This window comes from Cupressus sempervirens, chromosome 8 (assembly GCF_028749045.1).
Source record: "Cupressus sempervirens isolate cs-2001-9-10 chromosome 8, ASM2874904v1, whole genome shotgun sequence".
Classification (NCBI taxonomy): Eukaryota; Viridiplantae; Streptophyta; class Pinopsida; order Cupressales; family Cupressaceae; genus Cupressus; species Cupressus sempervirens.
In genome coordinates, this window is record NC_143125.1 from 752,669,132 (window position 1) to 752,695,149 (window position 26,018).

A 26,018-nucleotide genomic window follows, 5' to 3' on the forward strand; every position below is an offset into this window, starting at 1 on the left:
ATGTTTGCACTAGAGGTTGAGCACTAGTAGTTGAAGGGATGGTAGAAGGTGGTTCTTGTGGATTCACCTTATCTACTGTTATATCAGCTACTACCTTTTGAAGCTCTTCAACACTGACCAATACAGGATTTTCACACAATCTAGCTTGTAGTGTCGATTGGTCAAGGATTTTCTTCAAATCCTCTATAGTTAATGGGTTGATATTCTGAGGTGAGTTATCAGGGATATCCTTTACTTTCATGGCTTTTGGAGGTGTGCTTGTATCATGTGGAGGGCTCATGGCTATCATTTTTTTGTCTTCCACATTCTGTTCTTCTTACTACTTTTCAACTTCAGCCATTTCATCTTTCTTCTTTTGTGTCTCCTCCACATTGGTATCTTCTCTTTTTATTTTTCTATCTCCTCTTCCTTTTCATCCTCTCCTTCTCCATTATTTCTTCCCTCAAATGGATCCTCTTCTCCTACTTTGACAGTTGTTAATCCATATATCAATCTCCACATTTGAGTGGATTTCTTTACAACATCTTCAATGTTGTTATGGAGAATGTTGAATGCCCTGCATTTGGGTGCAAATTTTCTACCATACCTTTTATTTGCCTTGATAATTTTCCCCTTTGTTAGGTCAGGGATCATTTGGGCTAGGGTTGATTCCCTTATTTTCTTTTCAAGGTTTAAGCAATAATGCCACTTATTCTCTACAAGGGTGTATAGCTCCTTTGGCATTGTGTTGTCTAATTCAAGTGGAGTATTCTTGAACTTAGACATCATGGCATAAATTGACTCTTCTACCTTGTTTTTCTCTTCTCTAGTAAGTTTTCCAAAATCAATGTTCTTTAATCCTATCATATCTACATTATCTTTAATATTATCACAAATATTCTCAAGATTAGATTTAGGTGTACGACTTACCACCCTAAACTGACTTGTATCTTCTGATTCTATCTTTTCATCATCTATTTAATGCCATGCAACATACTTTCTCCTTTGTTTCTTCTACACTAGGCCCTTCTATTCATTTTCTTTTGCTTTCTCCTTTGCCTTCTCTTTGACCTTTTGAGTAGTGGCCCCTGTACTAGCCCTTGTTTTTGGAGCAACTGGCTTTGTTGTGCTTGGCTTGGTAAGCTTCTTTGCTTTAGGTCCCGCTACAGGCTGTACCTTAGCCTTTCTCCTTTTAGGCTCTAGCTTTACTAGTGCTTCCTCAACTTCTTCTTCCTCTGCACCTTCTTCTTCTTAGTCTTCATCCACGCCTTTAGTTAAAGCTAAAGGTTCTTGACCTTACATCTCTTCTTCCTCTTCATCTTCTTCATCATCACCTACACCTTCTCCAAACTTGGTCTTCAGTTTCCTTACCATTTTGTCCTTCTTTTTCAAAGTAGAGGTTGTCTTCAGTTCTATCTCAACCTTTGACTTCATAATATCATAATTTCCAAATATCTTGACACTTTTGTCAATTTCTTCAACAAGAAGTATAGTGATGGCTGCTGAGGCTTAATCAACATTTGTTTCGTACCCTAGGGGCCTTAGCCATCTAACCCTAGGTACTACAACCTGGATGTAAGTGTAATCAATATCTACAAGGAAACAAATGTCATTGTATTATTGCTCAACTAAGGAAATAAGAATCCTTAACCTTTGGTTCATAGACTTCTTAAAGTCTTCAAAATAGCTTGTCATAATTGACTCAAAATTGTCTCGCATTTACTCAATATATTCATTGATCTGAATAGCAACTGACCTATTTGTCTTCCATCCTATTTTACCAAAATATGTAAGCTCATTTTGTACATAGAAAAGAATACATACAAGTATTGATCCAAACTTGCATTGAGCACACTTTGACCTTCTAATCGCTCCAAGATTTTCATTTATCTGTTGTATCTAGGGTTTCATAACTAGTAACCCTATGGAAAATTCTCTTTGAGATTTTAATAGGTCCACCCTCTAACCACAGACATCCATCATGTATTTTCTCAAAACTATTTTAATCCACTCTATTTTGAAAACCATGGGAAAATCTATGGCTCAGGTCAAACCCTTTCTCTCTACAATCTTAAATTTCTCCTTTAGGACTCTATTTTCACACAATTTTTCATATGTTTGTTTTATTTCCATGTCTCCTATGGCTCCCACTTTTCACTTTCTTACATCTTGTACCATTATAACCTTAGGCAGGATCATAGATAATGCTCCTGTTGGGTCATTTTTATAGGCAACTTCTGGTATAGCCTTGAAATCTAGTTTTTTAACCTCATTGATGACTAATTGAACTTCAAAAGTTTCTTTCTCCTTCATATTTTTTGAACTAGACACCATACTCTAAAACTAGGGCTTAACACGTATAAAATTGCATAGCTTGATAGATGAAGAATACCTTTAAAATCAATGAACTGGTGCTTGATCTTTGCTATGATCTTGGAAAATGCTTCAAACTAGTTTGTAGATCACTTCTTCACTCTGTTCATTCTTTCTTTGATATTGTAATGATAAAAAATAGGTGAAAATCAACCATATACCCTTTCGAAACTCTACAATTAATGCTTAGTTGTGTACAATTATAAAACTCAACTTCAATGTGATTTCTGTTTCACTCGACATTCATTGATTTTACCTCTACTCGATAGCTACTACTAACTTGGCTCCAACTAACTTTGATTGTCAGCTCAACACACACTAGTATTTAGTCGGCATCTGAAGTGGACCTTTCATACACGACAGAAATGTGAGAACTTGAAGATTTGACCTTGGAATTTCCTTATTTTCTTACATCTTTATTCATGTTAATCTATCTTTTTTAGTGCTAATATTTTTTGGAACTGATGTATGATAAAACATTTTAAATATCAGTCCCACATACCTCCTTTTGCTTAGTTTTATGAAGTATGACCACTTGACCCATTGGGTGAATTGATCCCTTCTCCATTTGATGTACTCCCAACATCTTTCTTCTTCCATGACCTTTTCATCTCACGCCTAATGTGTTCAACATTTGTCTTGCCTTTACCTTTGTCAAATTTAGAACTTGGTGCTTTGGACTTAGTTGGATAATGCTTGCTAATGTGACTAGTCTTGTGATAGCTAAAACATGTGGTTTGACTCAACCATCTCTTGTAGTTACCACTAAAGTGTGTTCTAATGCAATTCTCAAGGATATGGCCATATTCCTAACAATAGTGACAACTATATCTTGTATTGTAATCCCAGTCATAGGAGTTTTCATAGCTTCCTACCTTTGTTTGCTTGCTTGATGACCATGTGGATTTGGATCTACACTAAAGTCTGTGTGTCCATACTTCTAACAGTTGTAGCAGTGTCCTTCAAATTTTGGTGCATGCATGATTCTAGTTTTGCATTCATGTGCCTGATGACCTTATTTGTTGCACTTGTGATAATAAGTCATGTTCTTTGGCTTAGCATTCTAACTTGCATTCTTACTCCTGTAAACATTAGTTGTATGTCCTTTTTTATGACAATGATGACAAGTACGTTTAGAGTTCTTACCTTTATTATTCCTTTCCTTAGTAGCTTTGGATGATTCTCCTTCTTTAGTGCTCATGTAGCCTAATCCTGATGTATCTCTACTAGATCTAGGGGATTTTAGTAGTTTCCCAAAGTACTTGATGGCTTCATTTGGCTTGTTGAAACTTTTAGCAAATTCCTTTTCTCTTTTCAGGTCATTCTTTAGTTGTTCATTTTGTAGATTCAAAGTGGTTATTTCAATGTTCTTGACATTCAACTCATGATGAGAATTCATCATTTGGCTTAAGGCGTCCAATTGCATGTTTGAGATCTTGGATAGCTCTGCTAACTTTTCCTCCAATCTATTTGCCAAAATTATTTATCTTCTTCAATCATGGCCTTATCTTCTATAGCTTTCTTCTTTTGTCCAGTCACCTCACACAATAGTATAGCTTGTGATTCTTGTTCCAACTTGAGATTTCTGATCTCTTTAGTTTGTGCTCCATTCTTTTCCATCAGATCTACAATTGTTGCATCAAATTCACTAGAGTTATCATCTACAAATAATTTTGTGATGTCAATATCTTTTTACCGTGTGCCATTTTCTACTATATAAATATCTTTCCTTCTCTTTAGGGAACTCTTCAAAGCATCTCTAACTTCATTCAGTTGATGTAGTATGAGATGTATCTCAATCTCCTAGTTTTCAATCATCTTTCCCAACATGCAGACATCCATGTCAGGATCTTTTCTCCAAGTTGTAAAGCTTCTCCTCCTAAGAACTAAACTTTGATACCAATTACTGTAATTACAAATGGGAAACATAAACTTCTAAGAGGGGGGTTGAATTAGAAGTTTAAACTTCAGCACTTAAAACTCTTATACCATTCATTAGATGCATATACGAAACTGAAATTAAATGTAAATAAAATGCATCAAAACATATAAGCATACACAATTGACACCTAATATGACTGCCTACAAACCCTCCAAATGAGAAGGTAAAACTGGGGTGGGGATGATACCCACAATTCTTCACTACTGTAGCAATAAAATGTCAACTAGTAAGGTTACAATAAGATGACCATAAAACATAATCTACCTTGTTAAAGCCTTATGATAGACTATTAAATCTCACCCTATTAAAGGATTTTAACACCCTATTAGAAGTGTGTCTAATTAAAGGAATTTAGAAGACTCACTTGGAATGTCATCCTGTTAAAGGATTTTATAATGACTATTAAGTCAACCCTAGTTCAAAGGATTTCACTATGTTGATACAGTTGTAAGAAAGTAATAGTAGAATGTTTGATCTGATGACTTACAAATTTGACTTGCTAGTTTTAGATCACCATTCTATCCTTCTTAATCCTTTCTGATTTGATTTGCCAATGTTGAGTATTCAATCATCTATTCTATAAGCTAATTCTGCAATTCTTTCACTTTTCTAAGTCACCTTGAATGATTTCTGATCAATTCATCCCTTTTCTTCCTTCTATTCTTCACTCGCATGCATACATACATGCATACTAAATTATGGGGCTTCATCTTCCTTATAAAGACTTTGGTAGCTTAGGGTTAGGTATGAATCTATGACTGAGATTCATTCATTTTTCTACTTAATCCCTTCTAATTTTCTGAATGGTTGTATGTTGATTGCATAAGGAATCCAAACATATTTGTCCTTATCTTAAAAGATTCAAGATTTATCCATAAGTCAGCATAAAAATAGTTTACATAGTTGTTTGTGCCATCACAAACAACTAGATCTAATATGTGTTAGTTGGCACTTGATAATACTTATGCTCAACACATTATATAGTTTTGTTTCTGCCTCAACACTTGAATTGCTTGGCATCAACTATTTACTTGTCAGTTGAATCACTTGGCATGGCCTATCTGCTTGGCACTTGAGTGACTCGACACTCATTTCAACTTGGCATCTATACATATTATATACTAGGCATGTATTACTAGCTTGACATGAACTTAGTAAATATCTTAAGTGTGTTGACACTCAATTGTCAAAACCAATTTGAGATCAACAATCTCCCCCTTTGATATGATTGCCAAAAAAACTTTACTATATAATAGATCTAATCTCCTTGAGTATAATACATTCATAGCTCGACATATACACAAAACTTCAAAAAAATTCAAAATTCTATAATAGACTTATATACCTATAAATTTTGTAACCCTCCCTGAGTTAGTGTGCTTATATTGTATCCAAAATCTATTCTCCACATATTTTTCTTTTTCTTCAATACTCTTTATCTAATATATACTCTATTTCTTCCCTTTTGCTATTTGCTCCCCCTTTTTGTGTTCTCTCTCCCTTTGGTTTATCTCCATGTTTTGTTTATCTCTGCCTTGCATATTTATCTCCCCCTTTTATATTTATCTCCACCTTTTTGACACTTATGTCAAAGGGTCTATACAAAAATTGTGTATTTGTCCAAAAGGTTCTTGTGGACTTCCATTATAATCTTCAAAGTAGCATCCCAGTTATCTAATGCAACATCTAATGATTTTATTTGGATGGATATCTTTGTTGCAAGGTGAACTAGTCCATCTAATGTTGAAAGATTTGGATCTTTATTCATCAATGTTTTTGCATAGACTAGTTCCTTATGGAGTATCTCCATATGAGGGGTAAGGGAGGCTTGAATGCTAGTCAACTTGGCTCTTGTATTAGCCTCTTCTACTGCTAACATAGCTAGATGACTTTGTCTTTGAAGCAATGAATGGAAATGCTTCTCACTTTGAGATAGATTCTTACATAATTGAATACCTAATAGTTTCAAATTATTCTCCAGACTCAAAATTTTATGGCTTGTTTCTTCTGTGAAGAGTGTGGGAGCACACAATTTTGTGTACAATGAGAATATATTCTCAAGTACCTTCTTCACTTCCTCAATTTTTGTGGCCAATTTAACTTGTGAGAGTACTATATCACCTTATATTTTCTCATTGAATTTCCCTTGGAATTTTATTTTTGACCATTCCATAAGTTTGACATTGGCTTCCTAGTCTTCATTATTCACCTATTCCATAATTTTTGATAATTGTTCTAATATTGGGTTAGATTCATCAGGTGTTTGCAAGCTAAAAGAATCTAAAAATATGTCTTTAATATCTTTTAATTCTTTCCTTTTTTTGTACTCTTTTTTGAGTATTTCCTATTGTTTCTTCTTTTCTAGGGCTTCTCGCATTATGCCTTAAGTTGACCATAAAACATAATCTGCCCTGTGAAAGGCCTACCTTGTTAAAGCCTTACGAGAGACTATTAAATCTCACCCTATTAAAGGATTTTAATGCCCTATTAGAAGTGTGTTTAATTAAAGGAATTTAGAAGACTCACTTGGAATGTCACCCTGTTAAAGGATTTTATAATGACTGTTAAGTCAACCTTAGTTCAAAGGATTTCACTCTGGTGATATAATTGTAAGAAAGTAATAGTAGAATGTTTGATCTCATGAGTTACAACTTTGACTTGCTAGTTTTAGATCACCATTGTATCCTTCTTAGTCCTTTTTTATTTGATTTGCCAATGCTAAGTCTTCAATCCTCTATTCTGCAAGCTAATTTTGCAATTCTTTCACTTTGCTAAGTCACCGTGAATGATTTCTGATCAATTCACCCCTTTTCTTCATTCTACTCTTCACTCGCATGCATACATACATACATACTAAATTATGGGGCTTTTTCTTCCTTATAAAGAGTTTGGTGGCTTAGGGTTAGGTATGAATCTACGACTGAGATTCATTCATTTTTTTGCTTAATCCCTTCTAATTTTCTTATTGGTTGCATGTTTATTGTATAGGGAATTCAAATAGATTCTTCCTTATCTTCAAATATTTGAGATTTATCCATAAGTCTGCATAAAAATGGTTAACATAATTGTTTGTGCTATCACAAACAACAAGATCTAATCTATGCTACTCGACACTTGCTAATATTGATGCTTGACACCTGAATTGCTCGGCATCAACTACTTACTCGACAGTTGAATCACTCAACATAGTCTATCTACTTGGAACTTGAGTGACTTGAGACTCATTTCAACTTGACATCTATACATATTATACTCAACATCTATTACTAGCTTGGAATGAACTTAGTAAATATCTTAAGTGTGTTGACACTCAATTTTTGAAACCAATCTAAGGTCAAAAAGTCTAACTTGATAGATTATTTTTTGAGATAAATTAGTTGAAATATGCTATGAATTTTGATCCAAGATTCATAAACTAGTTAGAGATATAATGGCTATTTTCTCAAGGTATGAAGATATTAAGTCAAGTGGTTATGGATGCAAGTTATTGCATGATAAGAAATAAATCTAAAAGGCTTGTAATTAATCAAATTATAATTCACACGTTAATGAATGAAACTAAGAAGGAATTTTTATGCAATATATCTTCACAGTTAATTCAAACAATTCCTTAAAGCATATCTTTACACTAATTAAGTAATGATCAAAATTAGCAATTGTTGCACACTAAAACAATTAAGAATTAAATACCATAATACATGAACGTGTTCAATCAATTAAACACAACTATTAAAAAAATAGTCTTGTATAATGAAGATTAGGATATACTCAATTTATTACGGGAAGTTTGGTTGTGGTAATAAGTCTATGATAGAAGTTAGAAGTTTAGATAGTAATGTGTGACAAGAAATTTATTAGGAATGATGGGGAGTGATGGGGAGTTTGTGGAAAAAGGCAACATGAAATATAATGTAAGAAATGATATTTTTTGGTGAATGGATGATATGGATTTTATTGAAAGAGAGATTTGAATGGATGAATAATGATCAATAAAATAGATAGGTAGAAATGGCCACAAGCCAACAACCCAATAATCAATCAACTCTTTAGATAATCAAAATATATAACATGAATTGTATGAGTGTCGCAAGCATGTATACACACACTTAATTGATTTCCATTTTGCAATTAACAAATGAAAAAATTAACATCACACATGCTCATAATACAAATTAAAATAGTCTTGCCAGGGTTTACAAGAGGGGCCCCTTCCTCTGGATGGCTTGGTAAGTAGAAGTCTAATGTAGAATTGCCAAAGATGTTCCAAAAGTAATACAAACAATAATATAGAAGGATGAGTTAGAATAGCATTCTATTAAGTATATTTATTTTTCTCTCTATTTTCTTATGATCACACATATGCTTATATAGTTTCCAAAATGCCAAAATATGGTTGAATTGATTGTTATAGTCGTAGGCCATTGATCTAAGTTCTAAAATTGTTATCTTGGTTGTAAGCCATAAATGTTTAACCAAAAAAAAACCATAATAATAATATAACACAATATTTTGGCCAAAAATTATGCTAGGCCTAAGATTATAAAACAAAACATCTACCTAAATTAGGATAGCAAAAACAAAGCTATGATATGTATGTATAGCTTATCCATCAGCTCCAAAGCTCTTGTAATGGCTTGGACATCTATGCTTAGCTCCTGTAATGTCAAATATATCCAAATTGTTGTTAAATTCTACACATTGGATGTTGATTCTTGAGTAATGATTTCCTATCTTACATTTTATCAATATACTTTAAATCTCTACTAATTAGTGGCATAAATGGGAGTGAGATGATATAAATTTAGGTGAAAATATGCATAGGAAATATATGAAAAGACACACAAATGCACACCCATTAATAAATTTGAGACCCAAAGAATCCATAATGGAATGGACAATAGAAGAGAAAATCTAAAAGTTCCCTCAAATCTTTGATAGAATTAGCCAGATGCACCCCTTATCAGTCTTCATTTTCCCACATCCCTATAATAAAGTTCTCTATTGTTTGAACCTCGTGAGAAAGTCATCAATAGCAGGAAAAACATCCAGTACAAGTTAAGTAAGCTTTGCCTCAATTTGAAGTGCTTTGAACTTGTTAATGGTACCAAAAAAGTCCTTGAACTTGTCCCACACTACTTGAGGGGTGGAACACTCATCAAGATGAAACTATAAGTTGTCTAGAATAGTCAAATAATTTAGACCCATCACTTCATCCATCTTATTCATGTGCTACAAAGTTTGATATTGACTCTAAAATACATGCTACATTGTATCTAAAAAAGACCACAAACCCATTGAACAAAGAATTCATTTCATATCATATTTCCATGTGTGATAGTTATCTGGGTTTAGAAGTACTAGACAAGAAGAATTCTTGACCATTGTTTTAAGAAAGTGTTTTGAAAGAGAGAAGAAAAAAATATGGAGGTTGGAATTCTCATATCCATAGATGAGACATCCCTAATGATAAAAAAAAAGAGATTTTTATTATCAAAATAATCAATGTTATAATTACAAAGAGAGATCATCCTTATAAAGGAGATCAAAACCCTAATGGCTAACTATCCTAGGTTGCATGATAATAATTAATTAAAAAAATTAATTATTATATGCCCAAAGTTTAGTTCAAATAAACTAAAAATAATAAGTGACTTAATAATTAAATCAATATGATTTAATTAATAAGTAAATACTTTATTACTATAATACCACCCACCCCCTCCCCCCGCCCCCCCACCCAAAAAAAAACCCTAGAAACTAGTACTAAAAGTAAACTAGTGTCCTAGTAACAAGGCCTAAGAAAGAGGAGAAATAGAGAAAACCACATGGGAAAAAACCTACTCCAAAAAGAGATGGAAATAATGCTAAAATGAGCTAGCAAAGGACTAAAGAAGCCTCCAACCTAGGGAATATCCCAGAAGATAGGAACAAAACATAATCATGAAGAACATCACTAAAGCATTTAGGACCTACAAAAATCTATCAAAACTAATTATCGATCTAAAGAACCTCCATTGAAATAGACTATAATCTATATGAGTTCTCTCAGAAGACACCATTCAAATTAGGAGGCACACAAAGGAAAATAGCTTAACTCAAATATATAGATGGCATAAAATACCAAAGCCTAAAGAGATGATCAATCAAATATGGAAGGTTGTAACCAAAGTGGGAACAAATAGAATAATGTTTATATGGTAGATGGTCCATCTCACTAAAATACATACGTACCCACCCAATACATCCACCAAGTACATTGAAACAAATTTTGAATACATAGCTCACTCCATTGAACTAAGGAAGCATGAGAAATAATAGAAGAACCCCTCTAATTTAGAGAAAGGTGACAAGCAATTGGAAAAGTGAGCCAAAAGACCTGCACATCAATGAACCATGACCAAGGTGATCAATCTCAAGCATGTCATGAGGCTAACGTCACCAAAGGGATAGTCATTGGACAAAGGAAGATGACAAACAAAGGAAAAATATTAACCTCCCATGACACTTTAATCAAAGTCTAGTGTATGTACAATAAGGCATAAGATATAATGAATCCAAAGAATACAATAATCTACATGAGTGTCCTCTGATAACATTGCTCAAATAAAACAAAAAAATAAGGAAAAATAACTAAAACAAAAAAAAAGATGAAATATGGCACTTTATCTTAGTGCATTTGCACGAATGCATATAAATGATGTCTAAATAGAAAAAAAGAGACATAAGGATTGTAAGAAAACTTAGATGTGGAAACAACTTCCTACACTAATCCCTTAAGGAAAGTATTGTGCAAATTCCTTTTAAATCCTTACAATTTTAGATTTGATATTATGTAAATAATAATATTGCAGTCAACCATGAATACAGAAAATAGATAGAGAAAGAAAACACATAAACAAGAAGATATGCTAGTGGGGAAAAATCTTTTAGTAAAACAACCCCACCCTTCCAAAACCTACACAATGTATTATCTTCAACACCAGGGTAGTCCCACGCAACTGGTTCCCACTTTCCATCATGAAACGCGAAGTAAAGGCTTTGAGCAAAGTGCACTTGGCACTTCTCTCGAAGTCAGGCAGCTGAAGCTTCGAGCGAAGTCGACGGCTTCACTTGAAGTAGTGTTCCATCCAGGGTTCAAGCGAACCCAATGGCTTTGCTCGAAGCCCTGGAAGACCGCCGTCTATGCTGATAGTGGCTTTAAAAATGTCATTTTACCATTTTTCATTTCATTTTTACGATGACTATTTTTGAAAGCGATTTCTAGAGCGAGCTAGTGACATACTTGATCAATGCTTGTGTTTGTCTTTTTCACCTTCCAGGTCTGTTCATTTTTTTTATTAATATTTAGTTTTTTTAATGAATGTTTAATATTTTTTTATAAATGTTTAATAGTTTTATATGAATATTTAGTAGTATTTGATAAATGTTTAGTAGTTTCTTAAAAGTTTAGTAGTTTTTTTATGAGTGTTTAGTAATTTTTTATGAATGTTTAATAGTTTTTAATGAACATTTAGGTTTTTTTATGAGTATTTTGTTTGTTTTTTAATCAATAAATGATTGTTTATGGGTATTTTGTTATTTTTAGTATACATCAATTAGTTTTATGTTTATATGTTATATTTTAGTTGAAATATTAGAAAATATTGAGAAACATAGTTAGATAGAAAAAATTTAACATAAAAACATAGTGATTTTAGACATTAAAAATTAGTTAGTTATAAAATATTGAAAAACATAGTTTAAATGGAAGAAATAATATGTACATGTATACATTAAAGAAATATAAAATGCTAGTTAGAAAAATAATTTTAAAAAAAATAGAAATAAACATGTAGAAAATAAAAAATGATTTCGAACTCTGATTATAAAATATTTCAAAATTTAACATCTAGTTTAAAGAGAAGTAATATAATATGTACACATACATTTAGAAATATAAAATGCTAGTTAGATAAAAAATTTAAAAACAATTTTTTTATAGAATTATCTATGTAGTTCAAACAAAAAATGAAGTTTAGAACGAAACCATGTGAAACTTTAAAACAAGTTAAACTATTTAATTTAACCATGTAAACATGTAACTAAACCAAGTTAAACTATAATAGGCTCACTTTGAACCTAGAATTTAACCCAAAGTTAAATGTAAAATCCAAATAAGACCCAAGATCTTGCATTATTCATTTAATTTAGGATATCTAAATTTGTATGAACCATACATTCTAGTACCCTAATCTGAAATGATATAATATCAACTTGACCTTGGCTCTAATCTAGAATCCAACTTGTTCAACCTAACAATAAAATTAATTCTAGTTTGAACTTAGATATAGTTAAATCATAATTTCCTTATGTTCCCTAATTAAAATCTTATCTTAGTTCCCTAAGTATAATTAATCCTAAAAATTTAATGAAATTATAACCATACTAAAACCTTAACCAGGTTATTAACTTAACCCCTATTTGTAACTCAAAGACTTCCCTCTAATTGAACTTCAACACTAGAACCTAATCTTAACTATAATGAGATAATTTTTCTTCAACTATTTAACACTAATTTAACTTTTTAACTGTATACCCCTTTTAATCCTACTCATAATTAAATCCTAATTCTATGATAATAGCCTTAAAACCCTAACATTAAAATATTCACCTTGGAACCCAATCCTATTAAATTTACCCTAATAGATTCATAATCTAGACCCTAGCCATTTCATAATAATAAGAACCCTAAAATTACTTCACAATTCTAATCTTGAGGTCATGACTCTAATCCTTAGTCAAATAATATCCCTAGCCATGTAGTTTCATAACCCTAATCCAAATCATGATATATATATATAAACTGTATAACCATAACTCGAGTCCTAGAGATCATGATATAAACCCTAAATAGGAAGAATAATATCATTCCTAATGCTACACTCTAATCCTTGACCATGATGTAAAACTTGACTCTAATCAGGTTAACTTGCTAAACATAAACCCTAGATCCCTATCTATAATTTCCTAAATGTTGAACCTTAATCAAAACCTTAATTATAAATGGAGAAGCCTAATTTTAAATACTCTCTCTCTCTCTCTCTCTCTCTCTCTCTCTCTCTCTCTCTCTCTCTCTCTCTCTCTCTCTCTCCCTCTTCTTACTTCCTCTCTCACTCCTAACTTTCTCTTGGACCTCAAGTCTTCAATTTCTCTCTCCTACATTTAATTTATTATAATTAACACCTAATATGTACATGTGTGACTTATGAACACCTTAAAAATTACTATCTATATTAAAATCTAATAGGGCCTTATGTATATACATGTGTGAGTAGGTAAGACCTTAGAAATACTTTATAATCTACTTAAAATTTAGGACCCCTTATGACCTTAGATTAATGATAGAACCTATCACACGACGGGCCTTATTGAATACATGTTCTTCTAATTATATGAAATCCCCTTATGAACTCTTGTAATATTAAGTTAACATTTATTTCAACGCACATTTTGTATATAGATGGCATCCCATGATCAGCCTCAACCTCAGCCTCAGCCTCAGGATCAGGGACATGGACAGGGTCAGGCATAGGAACAGGGATAGGGATAGACCCAACCTTAACCTTAGGGACAGGGAGAGGGTCAGCTATAGGGATATGGATAGGGATAGGGACAGGTCATGCCTTAGCCTCAAGGACAGGGACAGGGACCACATGTTCATGTACCACCTATCCACCATTGTACTCCAGATATGGCGTCTATATTCTAGTCTGCTAGCACTGAGATTGATAGACTGAGATTAGCTATTGAGAGATCTCAAGATCATCTATATAGAGATATATGTCAGCAGATTTTGACTAGTCTTGAGGATCTCACTACTAGATTTAGATCATAGACTGCATTTTCACCACAGTCTGTAGATAGGATTTTTGCTGAGCTTAGAGTAGAGATCTTGATTGGTATATCCTTAGACCAGGTTTAGAGCCTAGTTTCTAAGGATACTATCAGACGAGAGGTCTTCCCATATTATGATGGAAAGACCAAGGTTAGGACATATTAGGTTACTAGATGTGTTTTGCCCCAGATTGCTTGTATGATATACCCTCGATTCTTAGTAGCACATGGTCATTATCCTAATCATGGCCAAATTCTACTATATTTTTCCCAGCAGTTGTATGCAGAGTTTTGTTTGGGGCACCGCATCAACTATTTAGATATTCCTAGATATTCTGGTTAGGGACGTGGTAGAGTTTGTGATCGTGATACGTATCGTGAGCCGACTCGTGCTGCTCCTTGTCATCGTGAATTAGTGGGATCTAGGACCCCAACAGTGACTCCAGTGATGGCTGCTACTACAGATAGAGTTGTTACTACTTCTTAGAGGGAAGAAATTGATCGAATAGGCCACATTGCATCTGCAGCTAGGAGCATTACATCTGACACTCTAGGCAGATATATTTTGAGTAGACCCTGTCAACACATATCATCTTCTGAGGCATCATCAAGTAGTACACTGAGCCCTAATGAGATCTATAGAGTAGCACATCTTCCTACCCCAGGAGATATACACAGCCTCATTGGAGAGCAGAGACATATGCAGATGGCCTTGTATCTTCTAGATGATCTTTTACGAGCATATTTGTACATTGCAGATACATAGGGGATACCTTTACATAGTGTCACAAAGGTGATTTCATCAAGGCCTATATTTTGAGTGACCCATGACATACCATCAAGTGATGCACATCAAAGTACAAAAGACTCTGCATAGGACTTTGGTGTTGAGCACTCTACACAGCACTCTGGTGCTCAGCAGCCTACCGCTTAGCACTCAGCTCAGAACTCTACACAACACTCTAGCGCTCAACAGTCTACTACTCTGCACTTGGCTGAGTACTCAGATGCACAACAATTTGTTGCAGCTCCACCTGATGAGGGGGGCTTAGGATTTGATCTATTTCTAGTGATGCACTTGACATCTTTTATCGAAAAATATAAGATTTGAGTCAGATTCATGTTCCCACTAAGATTAGATCATATATGGACATGAACTTATTCAGACAGTCTACCGAATCTACACCACTTCCATCCCCTCTTATTATTCCTTTGCACTTGTCACTATTACAGAGGATTAAGACTATTAGAGATGGATTCTCTGTTGATGACACCTTAGTACATGTCAGTGATGACCCTCTTGCTCCTCAGACCTAGGTAGACCTCAAATTTAAGTTTCATTTTTACAATTTAACAAATTTCTATTCACAAGTACATATATAAATTTATACATGTATACTCATATTTTCAAATGAATTATATTTTTGTAGGCACAAGTAGTAGAGCATGCTTCTTCTAGAGTGGACTCTGATCATAGTGGGAGGAGAGATGTGGCAACACCTATAGATGTGACACCCACTAGTGCTCAAGTGATTTTTAGATAGATATTTGAAACTAGTTTCCATGTATATTTACAACCTATATATGGCTAACACATTACATGTTAATTTTAATTTGCAAGGCTCAGTTGATACCCCATAGACACATGATCCTCATGAGCATCGATCAGAGGGTCGCTCTATTTGTATGCGTTTAGATCATGACTCTCTCTAGTTTAGGATAGACATGCACGTGTTTACTTTATCATTGATCTTATCGAGACATATGTATTTTTGACAATGATATTTATATATGTACACGCATTGATTTATTTATATATATCATGCACATGAGTAGATCGATCAGAGGTTCACTCTGTTCATATGCATCTGGATGACTCTAGATAGTTTCTACCTAACATATACATATGCACGCGTGTTTACTTTATCATTGATCTTAATCTAGGTTGGATATTTTATGATTTTATATGTGTGTGTGTATGTGTGTGTGTGTGTGTGTGTGTGTCTCTCTCTCTCTCTCTCTGTGTGTGTGTGTGTGTGTGTGTGTGTGTGTGTGTGTGTGTGTGTGTGTGTGTGTGTGTGTGTGTGTGTGTGTGTGTGTGTGTGTGTGTACATATTGATCTTTGTGCCACAGTATATACATGTGTTTATAGATGATTCTTTTTTTATTAGAATGCACACATGTATACAAAATTGGTTCAATGTATGTATGATTGGTTTTTAAATATGGTTAAAGATCTATACGTACATGTGTGATTCCTTCTTGATTTAGGATTAGACATGTTCAATATATATGTTTCTAGTTTCATTCCTTACACATGTATATATATGTTTATAGTTAGATCTGTATGTGTTTATATATGCATTCAATGTATATGTTTAGATAGTTTGAATGTACATGTAAACATGATATATATGTGTTCATGTATAAACTCATAACTTGTTTGAATGTATAAAATGAACTTGATAACAAGTCTTATATACAAATATTGTATGAAATGAACATACATATATAGACATGTGTGTCATCTAAACATATAATTGTCCTAAGTTAAAAACATGAAATGAACATGTACACACATTATATGTTTCTAGAATTTCATTCCTTACATATGTGTGTGTGTGTGTGTGTGTGTGTGTAGTTAGATGTACATGATTATATATGTGTACATTCAATGTATATGAACTTGGATAGTTGCATAAACATGATATATATGAGTTCATATAAACTTGTAAAGTTTGAATGTATAAAATGAACTCGATAAAAAGTCTTACAAATATTGTACAATGAAATGAACATACATAGACATGTGTCAGACACATATAATTTTCCTAAGTTAAGAATTAAACATGAACACATTTACACACATTAAATGTATTAAATAAATTATGATAAATTTATAAATTCATTAAAAATATCTTTAAAACATGTGGTAGAAAGATGACTTGGTACATATAAAACACATGAACTCAATATATAAGATGAACATATAAACTCCTAAAGTTTGAATGTATAAAACATGTATGTATAAAATGGTTCTCGATATAAGTCTCACAAGTTAAATGTATGAAATTCAAAAATGTAGACCTCACATGTCTACACATATTTAATTATCCTAAGTTAAATTGTTGAAATGAACATATATACATGCATGAAATGTATTAAATAAAATATGAAATTTATCTTTAAGCATGTGCTACAAATACATGAAATATGTCAAGTGGTTCCAAGTGGTTCCACATGCTCATGGAGAGCATGTAATATTCTCTCATGGTCCTCAGTATCTAATCTCCACTTGCGACGTCCACCTTTATGTTTAACTGGATGTAGAAAAATGGATGTAGCAATAACATGGTGACTATATTGAAGCACTTTATTGTTAGGTTGGTAATCAACAAAGTGAATTCTGTGTTTCACTAATTTGTGCTGGCTAAGATATGTTCCCTCCAAAACAACTGAACCTGCATAGGTCATGTGCAAATTTAAAAGTTAATTTAAATAACATTATACACATGTGTAATAAAGAAATTCATGTCATTTAATAATAAACATGCACATAAAAAATTTAAATATATAAATTTGTAAAATATAAATACCTGTAGGGAATAAAATTCCATCACTTTCTTCAAGTTCAATTAACTTCATCCTTTATGTAGTGCAACACAATAAATAGTAACTCACTCCTTCTACATTTTTAGGCTCAGCAATAACTGCAAATACTTTGCCTACACACAATTTAAATAAATAAATAAATAAATTTATATTTTACTACATGTAAATTTATTATTTTTAAATTTATATTAAACTTACCAATTTGAACTAGTCCAGATATATAATTATAATCAGTAGAAATCAAAGGAATGTCATCAAAGTTTTCATCTTCATCTCCATTAGCTGTATCAGTAACATCAAGTGGCACCAAAGTCCATAGACCTACATATCCATGATCCTGATTGATGCATCTATTGTAATTCTTAGCAATGCAATCATAACAAAAACATGAATAGTCTCTCGTGTACAATGTCCAATTGCGATGATCGGTACTCATTATAGAATGTAAGGATCGTGTTTTTTCTATCCTCTTGCAACCATGCATAGTATTTCTATCCACACCTGAAGACACATAGTTTAATATATATACAAATAAATTAGATCTTCAAAAATATATATTTACATACATGACAGGCATGTATATAAAGTTTAGATAAAGATAAGAGAAAATAGATATATATACATGTACATGTGCATTTGAACATAAATACCTTATATCTCCCAAAAGACTCTACATGGTACTATTTGACTCGCTCTTGATGATGTACCATCATCATTTGATGAAAAATGTGTCTTGCACCATTCAACAACTTCATGTGCATTGTTTATATGAACTCCCTTATAATTCATTTGATACTTTCACAAAGCACGTTTGATACAAGCTCCAGCACCATCATGTTCACCTTTACCATGTCCACTTTCAAAGAAACTCCATACATGTGGCATGTTTTCATTAGGATGATATCGACAAAGTGCATAAAATGGTCGAGATGATTTGAATTGTGCAGCACACCCATCTGACCAAACATAATGTTTATCGATACTTATGCCTCTTTCTTTGATATATGCAAAAAAATTCTTGAAACAATGTTCTACATAATGAATATCGTGTTCTTTATCATCACTTATGTAGAAGTGATATTCTTTCTTGATGACTCGCGTTTCATATGTGCTTTGAATACCATCCAAAATTAACTATGCATGATGGTAACACACTTGTACCATAATAGTAACTTGATCAGAAAAATAGTAGTATGATTGAATAGCCTTTTGATGAACAAATGAATAGTTTTTTGCAAAGTCAATAACTGATAAAATGGTTCCAATTGGAAAGTTATCTCTAAGTGTTTGAAATTTTTGTGTTTGCCACTTTGCAAAAAAGGAATGATGAATATATGGTTGTATCAAAGTTTTAAACTTGTCCATAAATGTTCCAACAGTCATCTAATCTTCAACATATTCTAATCTTTTTGATTCTTTCCCAAATTTAGTTTCATTCCTTACATACTTGTAACATTTGCAAGTTATCATTTTTGTGACATCAATATCTTCATTATTCAAAGGAAAAAGAGCCAAATTAGAGCACATTTCACATGTTCCTCTAATGCAATTAATTTGACCAACAGGATCATCTATTTTGTCACATAGAATAGATGAGATGAACTTGCTTCATCTACTAGGAGGGGCATTTTTATAACCAAAGGTTTCTTCTATAATTTTTTGATAAACTTGATAGTGGAGATCAAATTCAATATGATAACAACAACAACAACTTTCAAACACTTTGTTTCTCCTAACATAATATGGCTTCAATCTTTCAAATAATGTCTGCCCAATCTTTATATCAGGATTTGAACTAACAAATGAAACATATATTTCATGTTGTGTTATGTCCAACCAATGTTTTGTATGATGTTCGTAAAGGTTAGCTTTAACCCTATTTCTAAGAACATCTCTAGTATTTGATGAAGGACATGTATTATCATTCCAAAATGATAGTACCAAATTTTTTATTCTATTATCAATCTTATCACAACAAGGAGCTCTACACATAATTTCCCAATTTCCTTCCAAAGTGCTATCATCCAAAAGAATTCTCCTCTTAATATATTTTGATATGGTTTTTCTACTAAAACCAATATGTGATGAAATTGAAGATATTTGTCTATTTTAGGGTGTACTATTACCAAGAATAGATTGCAACATAACTCTTCTTGTAGCGCTCTTATCTTTACTTCGAGTTTTCTCCCCTATAGAGTTCAACCCTTTCTTAACATTTTCAATAATATCACTTTGCATATTGGAAAATTTTCTTTTTTTTTTATGTTGTATCTACACCTAGTAATTTTAATGACTCTTCCAAGTTTTTCTGTATAAGAACACGGGCAAGTACTTGTTCTTTTTCAAGTGAATTCAAATCATCAAATTTACTTGTTATTTCTTTCACTATCTTATTCAAAGCTCTTTTCTTGGAAAGACTTAAGGACCTCATATCAGCAAGTAATTTCAATTTATCCATATCCATTATAAGTAAATGATCTAAATTTCTATGAGTGATATTTTTCTTCACACTTGTGGCTAGTCTTATGCATTCATCCATACCAATTTGGGAAACTAATCCTGACCCTTCTCCAACTTCCATTGCTTCATCTCCTGAATTATCATGTCCCAGATTGTCATCTCCTAGATTGTCATGTTGTGGATTCTCATGTCCTAGATTGTCATGACTGAAATCTTCATCAACATGTATTTGTTCATCTTGTGATTGTTTGTTAAGACCTATGTATGCATATAAATGAATAAATTTAGAAAATGAATTATAAAATTGAAAATATATATGTACATCCATACATATTAATTTACACATGTACATACCTTCTCTTTTTTGTGATAATTTGCTAAATTCCTTTGTTTTGTGCCAGGTGATCTATTTCTTGTAGATTTCTTTTGTCTTCCTTGTTGTCGTCCCATCTCCAATTTTCAAAATATTATGAATTGTCTTTGGTCTTCAAGAAATTATCAACGAATTTCAATATTCTTCTATTTTCTTTGAAAAGAGCGAATTTCTTATAAATTTTTTTGTATTGTTATTAAAATTGAATTCTAAATCTATTATATATCAATCTTTAAAAAAATTAAAAACAAAAATTTGGCCGACGTGCTTCATACGAAGCCCATCGGCTTCCCACGCAACATCAGCTTTTAAAAAAAAATTGTGATTTCGGGGCTTTGATCGAAACCCCATGCTTCGAGCGAAGGATCTAAAGTTTTTTTTGACATTGCCAAAAATTGCCATGGGGGGCTTTGAGCAAAGCACCAATTCAAAAACGATTTCCCACTTTGTGGCTTCGTTCGAAGTTGCTATGAGCAAAGAACTTTGAACGAAGATGTCTTCACACAAAGCCTCCAAAATGAAACTTTTGTCCAGTTTATATAAAATTCACCCTTTTTTTCCATTTGGAGGGCTCAAACAAGGGCCAAATAGGTCTAAACTTTTAAAGTAAACTTGGAAAAATATTCTCCTTTCAATAAGCTTTCTAATGAATATATTTTTAGCATATATTGTTTTGATTATGATGTTATAGTTATAGTTTTAGTAAGTATAGGTTTTTTAATCATTTTAGAAACCTCAATTCAAAGCTTCGGGAAAAATATAAAAATGAAGAATAAATTTTTTGAAAAATATGAACATCAAAGCTATATGTGTTAGCTTTCTAGAAAATCAAGAAAAATGTTATTTTGATAAATACAAGTCAAGTTATATTGATCAAAAGCAACCTATGTCTAAATTATAGTTATTATTACTTTGACTCTAAATAAAATCGTCAATTTTTTATGAAATTGAACAAAACCAACAAAACGTGTTAGATATCGATGTTACTATTCTAGCCTTGAAAGAATTTTGTAATTATCAAATTGAAAAAAAAAGGTATGTGGATCAAAATACCCATCACTTTTTGAAAATGTCAATTTTCATATAAACCACTTCTCAAAGGAGATGAAAAAATGGACTTCAAATGAAATTATTAAAAAAATTGAAAAAATATCATTAGAAACTAGATAGAAAATGCTAAAAAACACTAGTTTACATCATCATCAAATTCTCTACAATTTTTTAGTAATATGTATTTGAAAATGAAGTTTTTGTTAAAAATATCTATTTTAGTGTCAAACTTGGCCAAAAAGTGAGAACCATTACCATGGGACTACCCACCAAGGTTACAATACACTTGCAATGTAAGCTCTTTCAGGACATGGAAGACCAATCCAGTAACAACATACCATACCAACAATACGCATTCTCATTCTCCTATCTACAACCCTAAAAATTCTTATATCATGTGCTTTCCATTTTTGGAAAACTTCCAAAGAAAAAATGTATTAGGGTTTTACCATTCTCCAGAAAAATAGGAACCCAAATTTTTTTTGGCCTAATGCCTTGAACCCCACATGTTAGATAGAGACTCAAGTGTACAGTACTCAATAATAAATTCCACATGTCTTCATGTCTTCACCCATCTTCAAATCCTCCAAAGATAGCTCTTATGCATCATAGGAATCTGTCATAACCATTTCATCCATTATCTCCTTCGGTAAAAGTACAAAGTTGCGTAACCTTTCAGGCCGACTTATCAGAATGACTAAATTTGAGCATTTCTATCTAAATATTTTTTTATTTTAACATATGATGTACATAAATTCATTCTAGCTAATTTATATATGGTCTCACACTTTTCCAATTGGAAATGTCTATTAAATGCATTTTTTATACTAATTTGTATCCAATTACTAAAGAAATAAAAATATTTTAGAAAAATGGCATTTCAATAACTCTAACTATTTTTTATGATATTTTTTTAATACTATGTAAACACAATTTTATAGTCCTTAGAGTCAAGAATATTATCATATAGAGTTCATAGTGATTTAATTAGATATAGTATATTGTAATTAAAAAATTCTACAACCACATATTTTAACACTTGAAAAGATGTCAGTTTGGAGAAAGAAAAAGATATTAGATCATATCAAAAAAATCCAAAAATTATATGACATTCTAGAGGAGAGAGTCCTCTTGTAGAATGTATAATTTTTCTCCTAGTTAGAATAGATTTTTTTTTTAAAATGTGGTGGGAGACGAAAACTATCGATTTAAGGTGAGTTGAGATTTCAATTTTGATAAAAGAGAAAATATAGGTCTAAAGCAGACTTTTATTTTTTATTTTTCTAGATATATATGTTATCTATAACATAGTTTGAGATCAAAGGGAAATACATTTATTTCCATATAGTATTGTGGTGGGAACTAAACCCCTAATTTTTAGCCTTTTTGAACACCTGAAAACCTATCTATAAAAATTAGAAAAATATATGAATTCTTATTCAAAATAATTATTAAAAATTATAATCCTAAACTTCATTCATTTCTACACATCTCATTAGTTTACTTCATTTCCATATTCAAAATAATAATACCAATTTTATGTCATTGAAGGTGAACATTTATACTTTTGTTAGCCTTTTCCTTTACAAAAAGGTGACATAGGTTTGTGCTTTTTCCCCCTTACACACTATCCAGGATGCCAACATATACAAGTGGAATGACACATCAAAATCACAACTAGACATGTACACTCACAATTAATTACATTATTTGCAAAAAAATAAGAATAAGAATTATCCAATGTTGAGACACCTTATTTCTAACAATCTCCCACTTTTCGAACACCTTGTAAGAGCAACACGAACATAACAAGAACTAACCGCTATAGGCCAAAATGCCCATAGACTTTGAACACCATCTAAACTTCTCTGTGCCCACTAGTTTTGTCAATGCATTTACAACATCCTTTATAGTATCTACCTTCTCCAAATTTACCTTTCCATCTTCTACCATATCTCTCACAAAGTGAAACTGCACATCAATGTGCTTCATTCTAGCATGGAAAGATGAATTCTTTGCAAGGAAAATAGCACTTTGACTATTGCACCAAATCGTAATCTATCCCACATCAACACCAATATTAGAACACAATCTACTAAGCCAAATGGCTTCCTTACAAGCATGAGTAGCAACCATGTACTCAACTTCTATAGTGGACAAAGAAACCATAGGTTGTCACTTACTCATCCAACTAATGGCATGACCAAACATAGTGAACACGTAAGTACTAGTGGATCTACTATTGTCAATATCACCTACCCAATCTAAATCCACAAACCCACAAATACAAAGTGAATGCGAAGTTCCAGAAGAGTTACCATGGTAACAAATGGAGTAATTTGATGTACCCCTTAAATATATGAATACTCACTTAATTGCATCCCAATGTACTCGTCAAGGATTAGCCATAAACCAGCTCACAACTCCCACTGCTTGGGCAATGTCTATTCTAGTACAGACCATAGCATACATAAGACTTCCAATTGCACTAGTGCATAGGTACTCTACTCATGTCATCCACCTCACTAGGAGATTTTGGATCATCTATAGATAACATTGTTCCCATAGAAATAGGAACACATAATGGTCTACAATCTACCATACTAAATGTGTCCATAACAAAATTCACATACTTACTCTGACTCAACCAAAGTTTTATGTTAGACCTATCTATACTAATTTCCATACCCAAGATTTAAATAAAAAATCATACCCTTACACTTCCCAAACAACAACATATCATCAACATATGATGCAACAATAAGAAGACAACCATTTTCAACTCTAAAATAAACACAATGATTTGATTTTGATCTTACAAATCCAATTGACAACACAAAGGGATCAAACTTAAGGTACCACATCTTAGGAGATTGTTTCAAACCATACAGAGACTTGTTTAATCTATAGACCAAAGATTCTTTACCTTTAACAATGTAGCACTTAGGCTATGACATATAAATCTCTTCATCTAAATCACCATGAAAGAAAGTTGTCTTCACATCCATCTATTCTATCTCTAAATCATATGATGCAGCAAGAGATAACATTAATCTAATGGATGTCAACTTTTCAATAGGAGAGAATATTTTACCATAATATATTCCCTCTACCTATGAGTACCCCTTCGTAACCAATCTAGCTTTGTACCTTCCAACACTACCATCTGCACATAATTTCTTCTTGAACACCCATTTTCTACCAATAGGTTTCCATCCTTTAGGAAAAGGTACAAGGTAACAAGTTTTGTTTTTGTCCAATGAATTCATCTCATCATCAATGTCCTCAATCTAGGAACCTACAACTTCCATATCCAAAGTCTCTTTCAATGATCTAGGCTCATCAAGGTTAGTAATCAAAGTGAAGGGATAACTAAAATATAACATAGAATAACCAAACCTTTTTGGCTACTTTCTTACTATCATGGATCTCCTCAAGGGCTAAGGTTGAGGTTGTTCTTTTTCTTCTTCTAAATTATCAAAGCTACTAGATCTCTCCTCATCATTAGACCCAACATGGTCTTTTGGTTATGTCTTCTCCAGGGTAGGAGGAAAATGAATAGTATTTTCTTTCTTTTCTTTTCCATCTATTTATAGCACAATAGGAGATGTTAGCTCTCTAACAATAATATTTCTTCTATACAACACCTTACTAGTTACAAAGTCCCAAAGCTTGTATCCCTTCACTCCAGCATGTATCCAATGAAAATACATTTGACAACTTTGTTTTCCATCTTATATCTTTTGTCCTTTGGAAAATGTGCATAAGCTTCAAAACCAAATACATGAATATGTCTAATTGAGGCTACTTACCAAACCACACCTCCATGGGTGTCTTACAAACAAGAGCTGATGTAGGAGATCTATTAATTAGATAGCTAGTAGTGGCCACAACTTCAGCCCAAAACTTTTGTTCAAGACCAACTCCACTAAGCATACCCCTTGCCTTCTCCATTAGTGTCATGTTGATTCTTTCTACAACTATATTTTGTTATGGGGTATAAAAGGTTGTCTTATGCCTCTCGATACCTTGTTCTTTACAAAAAAAAATTGAAATTTACTGGGAAAACCTCACCACCATTGTCATTTCTCACACACTTAATCTTCTTACTAGTCTCATTCTCTAAAAGGTATTTAAACTCCTTGAACTAACTAAAGACTTGTATCTTACCTTTCAAGAAATAAATCCATGCCCTTCTACTATAATCATCTATGAAAGATACAAAAAATATAGACTTGGAGATTGAAGGAACATTTACGGGACCAAATACATTAAAATGAATAAGATCCAAAATATTAGAAGATTTTTGAAAACTAGAGTAAAATTGAACACGATTTTGTTTACCATAGACACAAT